Source organism: Furipterus horrens, unplaced genomic scaffold (genome assembly GCF_987537825.1).
Source record: "Furipterus horrens unplaced genomic scaffold, mFurHor1.1.pri manual_scaffold_18, whole genome shotgun sequence".
NCBI classification, from domain to species: Eukaryota; Metazoa; Chordata; class Mammalia; order Chiroptera; family Furipteridae; genus Furipterus; species Furipterus horrens.
The window spans coordinates 3,893,054-3,906,634 of record NW_028327188.1 but is presented as its reverse complement, the minus strand read 5'-3'; positions in this window follow the sequence as shown (position 1 = coordinate 3,906,634).

Sequence of the window (13,581 nt, the reverse complement as noted above, 5' to 3'; positions counted from 1 at the left end):
TCTGAAAATACCGTGTTTTCCAAGAGACCTAGCTTAGAAATTATATCAGGCAAAGGATCAATCTTTGAAACAGTAGAGAACATCACAATTTCTAGCAATTATAACAGAAGTTATTGCTTTCTATTCCCTCTCCGTGCGGTGATGGCATTCATTGTGGGAGATAGTGACAGGTGGCATTCCCATTGAAGGCAGAAGCAGAGATAGCGATGTCTCGACATATCTTGTTTTCGGGGCAGAGTAACGCATGTACTTCTGATAGAACAGATGTAGCTCTTTGAACTGAAGATATTAGATGCTATCTGGTTCTCATGTATGTCTTTCTAAAAGTTGTTGTTGCACTTATTGTTAACTCATAAAGACTGTGTTCCGAAGGAGGCCAGCAACAGTTTTCAACCAGATGAAATTCTAACCACCATATACAGATAATCAAACGATTTCAACAGATGGAATTATGCCCTTGCTGTGCCGTTGTTGTTCTGCTTCATTGTATGCTTCAGTGAGCTTTCGAGTTGATACAGTAGACTAAAAAGCAAACACTGGTTTCAAGAACGCTGGAGTCTTTTGGGTAGTGTGCTTCACCTGACACACCAAAGGATCTATATGTCACTTCACCGTTCACAGTGGTTTCCTATGTTGTTTCTTGGTAATTCACTGTGAATATCTGAAAATACCGTGTTTTCCAAGAGACCTAGCTTAGAAATTATATCAGGCAAAGGATCAATCTTTGAAACAGGAGAGAACATCACAATTTCTAGCAATTATAACAGAAGTTATTGCTTTCTCTTCCCTGTCCGTGCGGTGATGGCATTCATTGTGGGAGATAGTGACGGGTGGCATTCCCATTGAAGGCAGAAGCAGAGATAGCGATGTCTCGACATATCTTGTTTTCGGGGCAGAGTAACGCATGTACTACTGAAAGTACAGATGTAGCTCTTTGAACTGAAGATATTAGATGCTATCTGGTTCTCATGTATGTCTTTCTAAAAGTTGTTGTTGCACTTATTGTTAACTGATAAAGACTATGTTCCGAAGGAGGCCAGCAACAGTTTTCAACCAGATGAAATTCTAACCACCGTATACAGATAATCAAACGATTTCAACAGATGGAATTATGCCCTTGCAGTGCCGTTTTTGTTCTGCTTCATTGTATGCTTCAGTGAGCTTTCGAGTTGATACAGTAGACTAAAGAGCAAACACTGGTTTCAAGAACGCTGGAGTCTTTTGGGTAGTGTGCTTCACCTGACACACCAAAGAATCTATATGTGACTTCACCGTTCACAGTGGTTTCCTATGTTGTTTCTTGGTAATTTACTGTGAATATCTGAAAATACCGTGTTTTCAAAGAGACCTAGCTTAGAAATTATATCAGGCAAAGGATCATTCTTTGAAACAGGAGAGAACATCACAATTTCTAGCAATTATAACAGAAGTTATTGCTTTCTCTTCCCTGTCCGTGCGGTGATGGCATTCATTGTGGGAGATAGTGACGGGTGGCATTCCCATTGAAGGCAGAAGCAGAGATAGCGATGTCTCGACATATCTTGTTTTCGGGGCAGAGTAACGCATGTACTACTGAAAGTACAGATGTAGCTCTTTGAACTGAAGATATTAGATGCTATCTGGTTCTCATGTATGTCTTTCTAAAAGTTGTTGTTGCACTTATTGTTAACTCATAAAGACTGTGTTCCGAAGGAGGCCAGCAACAGTTTTCAACCAGATGAAATTCTAACCACCATATACAGATAATCAAATGATTTCAACAGATGGAATTATGCCCTTGCAGTGCCGTTGTTGTTCTGCTTCATTGTATGCTTCAGTGAGCTTTCGAGTTGATACAGTAGACTAAAGAGCAAACACTGGTTTCAAGAACTCTGGAGTCTTTTGGGTAGTGTGCTTCACCTGACACACCAAAGGATCTATATGTGACTTCACCGTTCACAGTGGTTTCCTATGTTGTTTCTTGGTAATTTACTGTGAATATCTGAAAATACCGTGTTTTCAAAGAGACCTAGCTTAGAAATTATATCAGGCAAAGGATCATTCTTTGAAACAGGAGAGAACGTCACAATTTCTAGCAATTATAACAGAAGTTATTGCTTTCCCTTCACTGTCCGGGCGGTCATGGCATTCATTGTGGGAGATAGTTACCGGTGGCATTGCCATTGAATGCAGAAGAAGAGATAGCGATGTCTGGACATATCTTGTTTTCCGTGAAGAGTAACGCATGTACTTCTGATAGAACAGATGTAGCTCTTTGAACTGAAGATATTAGATGCTATCTGGTTCTCATGTATGTCTTTCTAAAAGTTGTTGTTGCACTTATTGTTAACTCATAAAGACTGTGTTCCGAAGGAGGCCAGCAACAGTTTTCAACCAGATGAAATTCTAACCACCATATACAGATAATCAAACGATTTCAACAGATGGAATTATGCCCTTGCTGTGCCGTTGTTGTTCTGCTTCATTGTATGCTTCAGTGAGCTTTCGAGTTGGTACAGTAGACTAAAGAGCAAACACTGGTTTCAAGAACGCTGGAGTCTTTTGGGTAGTGTGCTTCACCTGACACACCAAAGGATCTATATGTCACTTCACCGTTCACAGTGGTTTCCTATGTTGTTTCTTGGTAATTCACTGTGAATATCTGAAAATACCGTGTTTTCCAAGAGACCTAGCTTAGAAATTATATCAGGCAAAGGATCAATCTTTGAAACAGTAGAGAACATCACAATTTCTAGCAATTATAACAGAAGTTATTGCTTTCTATTCCCTCTCCGTGCGGTGATGGCATTCATTGTGGGAGATAGTGACAGGTGGCATTCCCATTGAAGGCAGAAGCAGAGATAGCGATGTCTCGACATATCTTGTTTTCGGGGCAGAGTAACGCATGTACTACTGAAAGTACAGATGTAGCTCTTTGAACTGAAGATATTAGATGCTATCTGGTTCTCATGTATGTCTTTCTAAAAGTTGTTGTTGCACTTATTGTTAACTCATAAATACTGTGTTCCAAAGGAGGCCAGCAACAGTTTTCAACCAGATGAAATTCTAACCTCCATATACAGATAAACAAACGATTTCAACAGATGGAATTATGCCCTTGCAGTGCCGTTGTTGTTCTGCTTCATTGTATGCTTCAGTGAGCTTTCGAGTTGATACAGTAGACTAAAGAGCAAACACTGGTTTCAAGAACGCTGGAGTCTTTTGGGTAGTGTGCTTCACCTGACACACCAAAGGATCTATATGTGACTTCACCGTTCACAGTGGTTTCCTATGTTGTTTCTTGGTAATTCACTGTGAATATCTGAATATACCGTGTTTTCAAAGAGACCTAGCTTAGAAATTATATCAGGCAAAGGATCATTCTTTGAAACAGGAGAGAACATCACAATTTCTAGCAATTATAACAGAAGTTATTGCTTTCCCTTCACTGTCCGTGCGGAGATGTCATTAATTGTGGGAGATAGTTACCGGTGGCATTGCCATTGAATGCAGAAGCAGAGATAGCGATGTCTGGACATATCTTGTTTTCCTTGCAGAGTAACGCATGTACTTCTGATAGAACAGATGTAGCTCTTTGAACTGAAGATATTAGATGCTATCTGGTTCTCATGTATGTCTTTCTAAAAGTTGTTGTTGCACTTATTGTTAACTCATAAAGACTGTGTTCCGAAGGAGGCCAGCAACAGTTTTCAACCAGATGAAATTCTAACCACCATATACAGATAATCAAACGATTTCAACAGATGGAATTATGCCCTTGCTGTGCCGTTGTTGTTCTGCTTCATTGTATGCTTCAGTGAGCTTTCGAGTTGATACAGTAGACTAAAAAGCAAACACTGGTTTCAAGAACGCTGGAGTCTTTTGGGTAGTGTGCTTCACCTGACACACCAAAGGATCTATATGTCACTTCACCGTTCACAGTGGTTTCCTATGTTGTTTCTTGGTAATTCACTGTGAATATCTGAAAATACCGTGTTTTCCAAGAGACCTAGCTTAGAAATTATATCAGGCAAAGGATCAATCTTTGAAACAGGAGAGAACATCACAATTTCTAGCAATTATAACAGAAGTTATTGCTTTCTCTTCCCTGTCCGTGCGGTGATGGCATTCATTGTGGGAGATAGTGACGGGTGGCATTCCCATTGAAGGCAGAAGCAGAGATAGCGATGTCTCGACATATCTTGTTTTCGGGGCAGAGTAACGCATGTACTACTGAAAGTACAGATGTAGCTCTTTGAACTGAAGATATTAGATGCTATCTGGTTCTCATGTATGTCTTTCTAAAAGTTGTTGTTGCACTTATTGTTAACTGATAAAGACTATGTTCCGAAGGAGGCCAGCAACAGTTTTCAACCAGATGAAATTCTAACCACCGTATACAGATAATCAAACGATTTCAACAGATGGAATTATGCCCTTGCAGTGCCGTTTTTGTTCTGCTTCATTGTATGCTTCAGTGAGCTTTCGAGTTGATACAGTAGACTAAAGAGCAAACACTGGTTTCAAGAACGCTGGAGTCTTTTGGGTAGTGTGCTTCACCTGACACACCAAAGAATCTATATGTGACTTCACCGTTCACAGTGGTTTCCTATGTTGTTTCTTGGTAATTTACTGTGAATATCTGAAAATACCGTGTTTTCAAAGAGACCTAGCTTAGAAATTATATCAGGCAAAGGATCATTCTTTGAAACAGGAGAGAACATCACAATTTCTAGCAATTATAACAGAAGTTATTGCTTTCTCTTCCCTGTCCGTGCGGTGATGGCATTCATTGTGGGAGATAGTGACGGGTGGCATTCCCATTGAAGGCAGAAGCAGAGATAGCGATGTCTCGACATATCTTGTTTTCGGGGCAGAGTAACGCATGTACTACTGAAAGTACAGATGTAGCTCTTTGAACTGAAGATATTAGATGCTATCTGGTTCTCATGTATGTCTTTCTAAAAGTTGTTGTTGCACTTATTGTTAACTCATAAAGACTGTGTTCCGAAGGAGGCCAGCAACAGTTTTCAACCAGATGAAATTCTAACCACCATATACAGATAATCAAATGATTTCAACAGATGGAATTATGCCCTTGCAGTGCCGTTGTTGTTCTGCTTCATTGTATGCTTCAGTGAGCTTTCGAGTTGATACAGTAGACTAAAGAGCAAACACTGGTTTCAAGAACTCTGGAGTCTTTTGGGTAGTGTGCTTCACCTGACACACCAAAGGATCTATATGTGACTTCACCGTTCACAGTGGTTTCCTATGTTGTTTCTTGGTAATTTACTGTGAATATCTGAAAATACCGTGTTTTCAAAGAGACCTAGCTTAGAAATTATATCAGGCAAAGGATCATTCTTTGAAACAGGAGAGAACGTCACAATTTCTAGCAATTATAACAGAAGTTATTGCTTTCCCTTCACTGTCCGGGCGGTCATGGCATTCATTGTGGGAGATAGTTACCGGTGGCATTGCCATTGAATGCAGAAGAAGAGATAGCGATGTCTGGACATATCTTGTTTTCCGTGAAGAGTAACGCATGTACTTCTGATAGAACAGATGTAGCTCTTTGAACTGAAGATATTAGATGCTATCTGGTTCTCATGTATGTCTTTCTAAAAGTTGTTGTTGCACTTATTGTTAACTCATAAAGACTGTGTTCCGAAGGAGGCCAGCAACAGTTTTCAACCAGATGAAATTCTAACCACCATATACAGATAATCAAACGATTTCAACAGATGGAATTATGCCCTTGCTGTGCCGTTGTTGTTCTGCTTCATTGTATGCTTCAGTGAGCTTTCGAGTTGGTACAGTAGACTAAAGAGCAAACACTGGTTTCAAGAACGCTGGAGTCTTTTGGGTAGTGTGCTTCACCTGACACACCAAAGGATCTATATGTCACTTCACCGTTCACAGTGGTTTCCTATGTTGTTTCTTGGTAATTCACTGTGAATATCTGAAAATACCGTGTTTTCCAAGAGACCTAGCTTAGAAATTATATCAGGCAAAGGATCAATCTTTGAAACAGTAGAGAACATCACAATTTCTAGCAATTATAACAGAAGTTATTGCTTTCTATTCCCTCTCCGTGCGGTGATGGCATTCATTGTGGGAGATAGTGACAGGTGGCATTCCCATTGAAGGCAGAAGCAGAGATAGCGATGTCTCGACATATCTTGTTTTCGGGGCAGAGTAACGCATGTACTACTGAAAGTACAGATGTAGCTCTTTGAACTGAAGATATTAGATGCTATCTGGTTCTCATGTATGTCTTTCTAAAAGTTGTTGTTGCACTTATTGTTAACTCATAAATACTGTGTTCCAAAGGAGGCCAGCAACAGTTTTCAACCAGATGAAATTCTAACCTCCATATACAGATAAACAAACGATTTCAACAGATGGAATTATGCCCTTGCAGTGCCGTTGTTGTTCTGCTTCATTGTATGCTTCAGTGAGCTTTCGAGTTGATACAGTAGACTAAAGAGCAAACACTGGTTTCAAGAACGCTGGAGTCTTTTGGGTAGTGTGCTTCACCTGACACACCAAAGGATCTATATGTGACTTCACCGTTCACAGTGGTTTCCTATGTTGTTTCTTGGTAATTCACTGTGAATATCTGAAAATACCGTGTTTTCAAAGAGACCTAGCTTAGAAATTATATCAGGCAAAGGATCATTCTTTGAAACAGGAGAGAACATCACAATTTCTAGCAATTATAACAGAAGTTATTGCTTTCCCTTCACTGTCCGTGCGGTGATGGCATTCATTGTGGGAGATAGTTACCGGTGGCATTGCCATTGAATGCAGAAGCAGAGATAGCGATGTCTGGACATATCTGGTTTTCCGTGCAGAGTAACGCATGTACTTCTGATAGAACAGATGTAGCTCTTTGAACTGAAGATATTAGATGCTATCTGGTTCTCATGTATGTCTTTCTAAAAGTTGTTGTTGCACTTATTGTTAACTCATAAAGACTGTGTTCCGAAGGAGGCCAGCAACAGTTTTCAACCAGATGAAATTCTAACCACCATATACAGATAATCAAACGATTTCAACAGATGGAATTATGCCCTTGCTGTGCCGTTGTTGTTCTGCTTCATTGTATGCTTCAGTGAGCTTTCGAGTTGATACAGTAGACTAAAAAGCAAACACTGGTTTCAAGAACGCTGGAGTCTTTTGGGTAGTGTGCTTCACCTGACACACCAAAGGATCTATATGTCACTTCACCGTTCACAGTGGTTTCCTATGTTGTTTCTTGGTAATTCACTGTGAATATCTGAAAATACCGTGTTTTCCAAGAGACCTAGCTTAGAAATTATATCAGGCAAAGGATCAATCTTTGAAACAGGAGAGAACATCACAATTTCTAGCAATTATAACAGAAGTTATTGCTTTCTCTTCCCTGTCCGTGCGGTGATGGCATTCATTGTGGGAGATAGTGACGGGTGGCATTCCCATTGAAGGCAGAAGCAGAGATAGCGATGTCTCGACATATCTTGTTTTCGGGGCAGAGTAACGCATGTACTACTGAAAGTACAGATGTAGCTCTTTGAACTGAAGATATTAGATGCTATCTGGTTCTCATGTATGTCTTTCTAAAAGTTGTTGTTGCACTTATTGTTAACTGATAAAGACTATGTTCCGAAGGAGGCCAGCAACAGTTTTCAACCAGATGAAATTCTAACCACCGTATACAGATAATCAAACGATTTCAACAGATGGAATTATGCCCTTGCAGTGCCGTTTTTGTTCTGCTTCATTGTATGCTTCAGTGAGCTTTCGAGTTGATACAGTAGACTAAAGAGCAAACACTGGTTTCAAGAACGCTGGAGTCTTTTGCGTAGTGTGCTTCACCTGACACACCAAAGAATCTATATGTGACTTCACCGTTCACAGTGGTTTCCTATGTTGTTTCTTGGTAATTTACTGTGAATATCTGAAAATACCGTGTTTTCAAAGAGACCTAGCTTAGAAATTATATCAGGCAAAGGATCATTCTTTGAAACAGGAGAGAACATCACAATTTCTAGCAATTATAACAGAAGTTATTGCTTTCTCTTCCCTGTCCGTGCGGTGATGGCATTCATTGTGGGAGATAGTGACGGGTGGCATTCCCATTGAAGGCAGAAGCAGAGATAGCGATGTCTCGACATATCTTGTTTTCGGGGCAGAGTAACGCATGTACTACTGAAAGTACAGATGTAGCTCTTTGAACTGAAGATATTAGATGCTATCTGGTTCTCATGTATGTCTTTCTAAAAGTTGTTGTTGCACTTATTGTTAACTCATAAAGACTGTGTTCCGAAGGAGGCCAGCAACAGTTTTCAACCAGATGAAATTCTAACCACCATATACAGATAATCAAACGATTTCAACAGATGGAATTATGCCCTTGCAGTGCCGTTGTTGTTCTGCTTCATTGTATGCTTCAGTGAGCTTTCGAGTTGATACAGTAGACTAAAGAGCAAACACTGGTTTCAAGAACGCTGGAGTCTTTTGGGTAGTGTGCTTCACCTGACACACCAAAGGATCTATATGTGACTTCACCGTTCACAGTGGTTTCCTATGTTGTTTCTTGGTAATTTACTGTGAATATCTGAAAATACCGTGTTTTCAAAGAGACCTAGCTTAGAAATTATATCAGGCAAAGGATCATTCTTTGAAACAGGAGAGAACGTCACAATTTCTAGCAATTATAACAGAAGTTATTGCTTTCCCTTCACTGTCCGGGCGGTCATGGCATTCATTGTGGGAGATAGTTACCGGTGGCATTGCCATTGAATGCAGAAGAAGAGATAGCGATGTCTGGACATATCTTGTTTTCCGTGAAGAGTAACGCATGTACTTCTGATAGAACAGATGTAGCTCTTTGAACTGAAGATATTAGATGCTATCTGGTTCTCATGTATATCTTTCTAAAAGTTGTTGTTGCACTTATTGTTAACTCATAAAGACTGTGTTCCGAAGGAGGCCAGCAACAGTTTTCAACCAGATGAAATTCTAACCACCATATACAGATAATCAAACGATTTCAACAGATGGAATTATGCCCTTGCTGTGCCGTTGTTGTTCTGCTTCATTGTATGCTTCAGTGAGCTTTCGAGTTGATACAGTAGACTAAAGAGCAAACACTGGTTTCAAGAACGCTGGAGTCTTTTGGGTAGTGTGCTTCACCTGACACACCAAAGGATCTATATGTCACTTCACCGTTCACAGTGGTTTCCTATGTTGTTTCTTGGTAATTCACTGTGAATATCTGAAAATACCGTGTTTTCCAAGAGACCTAGCTTAGAAATTATATCAGGCAAAGGATCAATCTTTGAAACAGGAGAGAACATCACAATTTCTAGCAATTATAACAGAAGTTATTGCTTTCTATTCCCTCTCCGTGCGGTGATGGCATTCATTGTGGGAGATAGTGACAGGTGGCATTCCCATTGAAAGCAGAAGCAGAGATAGCGATGTCTCGACATATCTTGTTTTCGGGGCAGAGTAACGCATGTACTACTGAAAGTACAGATGTAGCTCTTTGAACTGAAGATATTAGATGCTATCTGGTTCTCATGTATGTCTTTCTAAAAGTTGTTGTTGCACTTATTGTTAACTCATAAATACTGTGTTCCAAAGGAGGCCAGCAACAGTTTTCAACCAGATGAAATTCTAACCTCCATATACAGATAATCAAACGATTTCAACAGATGGAATTATGCCCTTGCAGTGCCGTTGTTGTTCTGCTTCATTGTATGCTTCAGTGAGCTTTCGAGTTGATACAGTAGACTAAAGAGCAAACACTGGTTTCAAGAACGCTGGAGTCTTTTGGGTAGTGTGCTTCACCTGACACACCAAAGGATCTATATGTGACTTCACCGTTCACAGTGGTTTCCTATGTTGTTTCTTGGTAATTCACTGTGAATATCTGAAAATACCGTGTTTTCAAAGAGACCTAGCTTAGAAATTATATCAGGCAAAGGATCATTCTTTGAAACAGGAGAGAACATCACAATTTCTAGCAATTATAACAGAAGTTATTGCTTTCCCTTCACTGTCCGTGCGGTGATGGCATTCATTGTGGGAGATAGTTACCGGTGGCATTGCCATTGAATGCAGAAGCAGAGATAGCGATGTCTGGACATATCTTGTTTTCCGTGAAGAGTAACGCATGTACTTCTGATAGAACAGATGTAGCTCTTTGAACTGAAGATATTAGATGCTATCTGGTTCTCATGTATGTCTTTCTAAAAGTTGTTGTTGCACTTATTGTTAACTCATAAAGACTGTGTTCCGAAGGAGGCCAGCAACAGTTTTCAAGCAGATGAAATTCTAACCACCATATACAGATAATCAAACGATTTCAACAGATGGAATTATGCCCTTGCTGTGCCGTTGTTGTTCTGCTTCATTGTATGCTTCAGTGAGCTTTCGAGTTGATACAGTAGACTAAAGAGCAAACACTGGTTTCAAGAACGCTGGAGTCTTTTGGGTAGTGTGCTTCACCTCACACAACAAAGGATCTATATGTGACTTCACCGTTCACAGTGGTTTCCTATGTTGTTTCTTGGTAATTCACTGTGAATATCTTAAAATACCGTGTTTTCAAAGAGACCTAGCTTAGAAATTATATCAGACAAAGGATCAATCTTTGAAACAGGAGAGAACATCACAATTTCTAGCAATTATAACAGAAGTTATTGCTTTCTCTTCCCTGTCCGTGCGGTGATGGCATTCATTGTGGGAGATAGTGACCGGTGGCATTCCCATTGAAGGCAGAAGCAGAGATAGCGATGTCTCGACATATCTTGTTTTCGGGGCAGAGTAACGCATGTACAACTGAAAGTACAGATGTAGCTCTTTGAACTGAAGATATTAGATGCTATCTGGTTCTCATGTATGTCTTTCTAAAAGTTGTTGTTGCACTTATTGTTAACTCATAAAGACTGTGTTCCGAAGGAGGCCAGCAACAGTTTTCAACCAGATGAAATTCTAACCACCATATACAGATAATCAAACGATTTCAACAGATGGAATTATGCCCTTGCAGTGCCGTTGTTGTTCTGCTTCATTGTATGCTTCAGTGACCTTTCGAGTTGATACAGTAGACTAAAGAGCAAACACTGGTTTCAAGAACGCTGGAGTCTTTTGGGTAGTGTGCTTCACCTGACACACCAAAGGATCTATATGTCACTTCACCGTTCACAGTGGTTTCCTATGTTGTTTCTTGGTAATTCACTGTGAATATCTGAATATACCGTGTTTTCAAAGAGACCTAGCTTAGAAATTATATCAGGCAAAGGATCATTCTTTGAAACAGGAGAGAACATCACAATTTCTAGCAATTATAACAGAAGTTATTGCTTTCCCTTCACTGTCCGTGCGGAGATGTCATTAATTGTGGGAGATAGTTACCGGTGGCATTGCCATTGAATGCAGAAGCAGAGATAGCGATGTCTGGACATATCTTGTTTTCCTTGCAGAGTAACGCATGTACTTCTGATAGAACAGATGTAGCTCTTTGAACTGAAGATATTAGATGCTATCTGGTTCTCATGTATGTCTTTCTAAAAGTTGTTGTTGCACTTATTGTTAACTCATAAAGACTGTGTTCCGAAGGAGGCCAGCAACAGTTTTCAACCAGATGAAATTCTAACCACCATATACAGATAATCAAACGATTTCAACAGATGGAATTATGCCCTTGCTGTGCCGTTGTTGTTCTGCTTCATTGTATGCTTCAGTGAGCTTTCGAGTTGATACAGTAGACTAAAAAGCAAACACTGGTTTCAAGAACGCTGGAGTCTTTTGGGTAGTGTGCTTCACCTGACACACCAAAGGATCTATATGTCACTTCACCGTTCACAGTGGTTTCCTATGTTGTTTCTTGGTAATTCACTGTGAATATCTGAAAATACCGTGTTTTCCAAGAGACCTAGCTTAGAAATTATATCAGGCAAAGGATCAATCTTTGAAACAGGAGAGAACATCACAATTTCTAGCAATTATAACAGAAGTTATTGCTTTCTCTTCCCTGTCCGTGCGGTGATGGCATTCATTGTGGGAGATAGTGACGGGTGGCATTCCCATTGAAGGCAGAAGCAGAGATAGCGATGTCTCGACATATCTTGTTTTCGGGGCAGAGTAACGCATGTACTACTGAAAGTACAGATGTAGCTCTTTGAACTGAAGATATTAGATGCTATCTGGTTCTCATGTATGTCTTTCTAAAAGTTGTTGTTGCACTTATTGTTAACTGATAAAGACTATGTTCCGAAGGAGGCCAGCAACAGTTTTCAACCAGATGAAATTCTAACCACCGTATACAGATAATCAAACGATTTCAACAGATGGAATTATGCCCTTGCAGTGCCGTTGTTGTTCTGCTTCATTGTATGCTTCAGTGAGCTTTCGAGTTGATACAGTAGACTAAAGAGCAAACACTGGTTTCAAGAACGCTGGAGTCTTTTGGGTAGTGTGCTTCACCTGACACACCAAAGAATCTATATGTGACTTCACCGTTCACAGTGGTTTCCTATGTTGTTTCTTGGTAATTTACTGTGAATATCTGAAAATACCGTGTTTTCAAAGAGACCTAGCTTAGAAATTATATCAGGCAAAGGATCATTCTTTGAAACAGGAGAGAACATCACAATTTCTAGCAATTATAACAGAAGTTATTGCTTTCTCTTCCCTGTCCGTGCGGTGATGGCATTCATTGTGGGAGATAGTGACGGGTGGCATTCCCATTGAAGGCAGAAGCAGAGATAGCGATGTCTCGACATATCTTGTTTTCGGGGCAGAGTAACGCATGTACTACTGAAAGTACAGATGTAGCTCTTTGAACTGAAGATATTAGATGCTATCTGGTTCTCATGTATGTCTTTCTAAAAGTTGTTGTTGCACTTATTGTTAACTCATAAAGACTGTGTTCCGAAGGAGGCCAGCAACAGTTTTCAACCAGATGAAATTCTAACCACCATATACAGATAATCAAACGATTTCAACAGATGGAATTATGCCCTTGCAGTGCCGTTGTTGTTCTGCTTCATTGTATGCTTCAGTGAGCTTTCGAGTTGATACAGTAGACTAAAGAGCAAACACTGGTTTCAAGAACGCTGGAGTCTTTTGGGTAGTGTGCTTCACCTGACACACCAAAGGATCTATATGTGACTTCACCGTTCACAGTGGTTTCCTATGTTGTTTCTTGGTAATTTACTGTGAATATCTGAAAATACCGTGTTTTCAAAGAGACCTAGCTTAGAAATTATATCAGGCAAAGGATCATTCTTTGAAACAGGAGAGAACGTCACAATTTCTAGCAATTATAACAGAAGTTATTGCTTTCCCTTCACTGTCCGGGCGGTCATGGCATTCATTGTGGGAGATAGTTACCGGTGGCATTGCCATTGAATGCAGAAGAAGAGATAGCGATGTCTGGACATATCTTGTTTTCCGTGAAGAGTAACGCATGTACTTCTGATAGAACAGATGTAGCTCTTTGAACTGAAGATATTAGATGCTATCTGGTTCTCATGTATGTCTTTCTAAAAGTTGTTGTTGCACTTATTGTTAACTCATAAATACTGTGTTCCAAAGGAGGCCAGC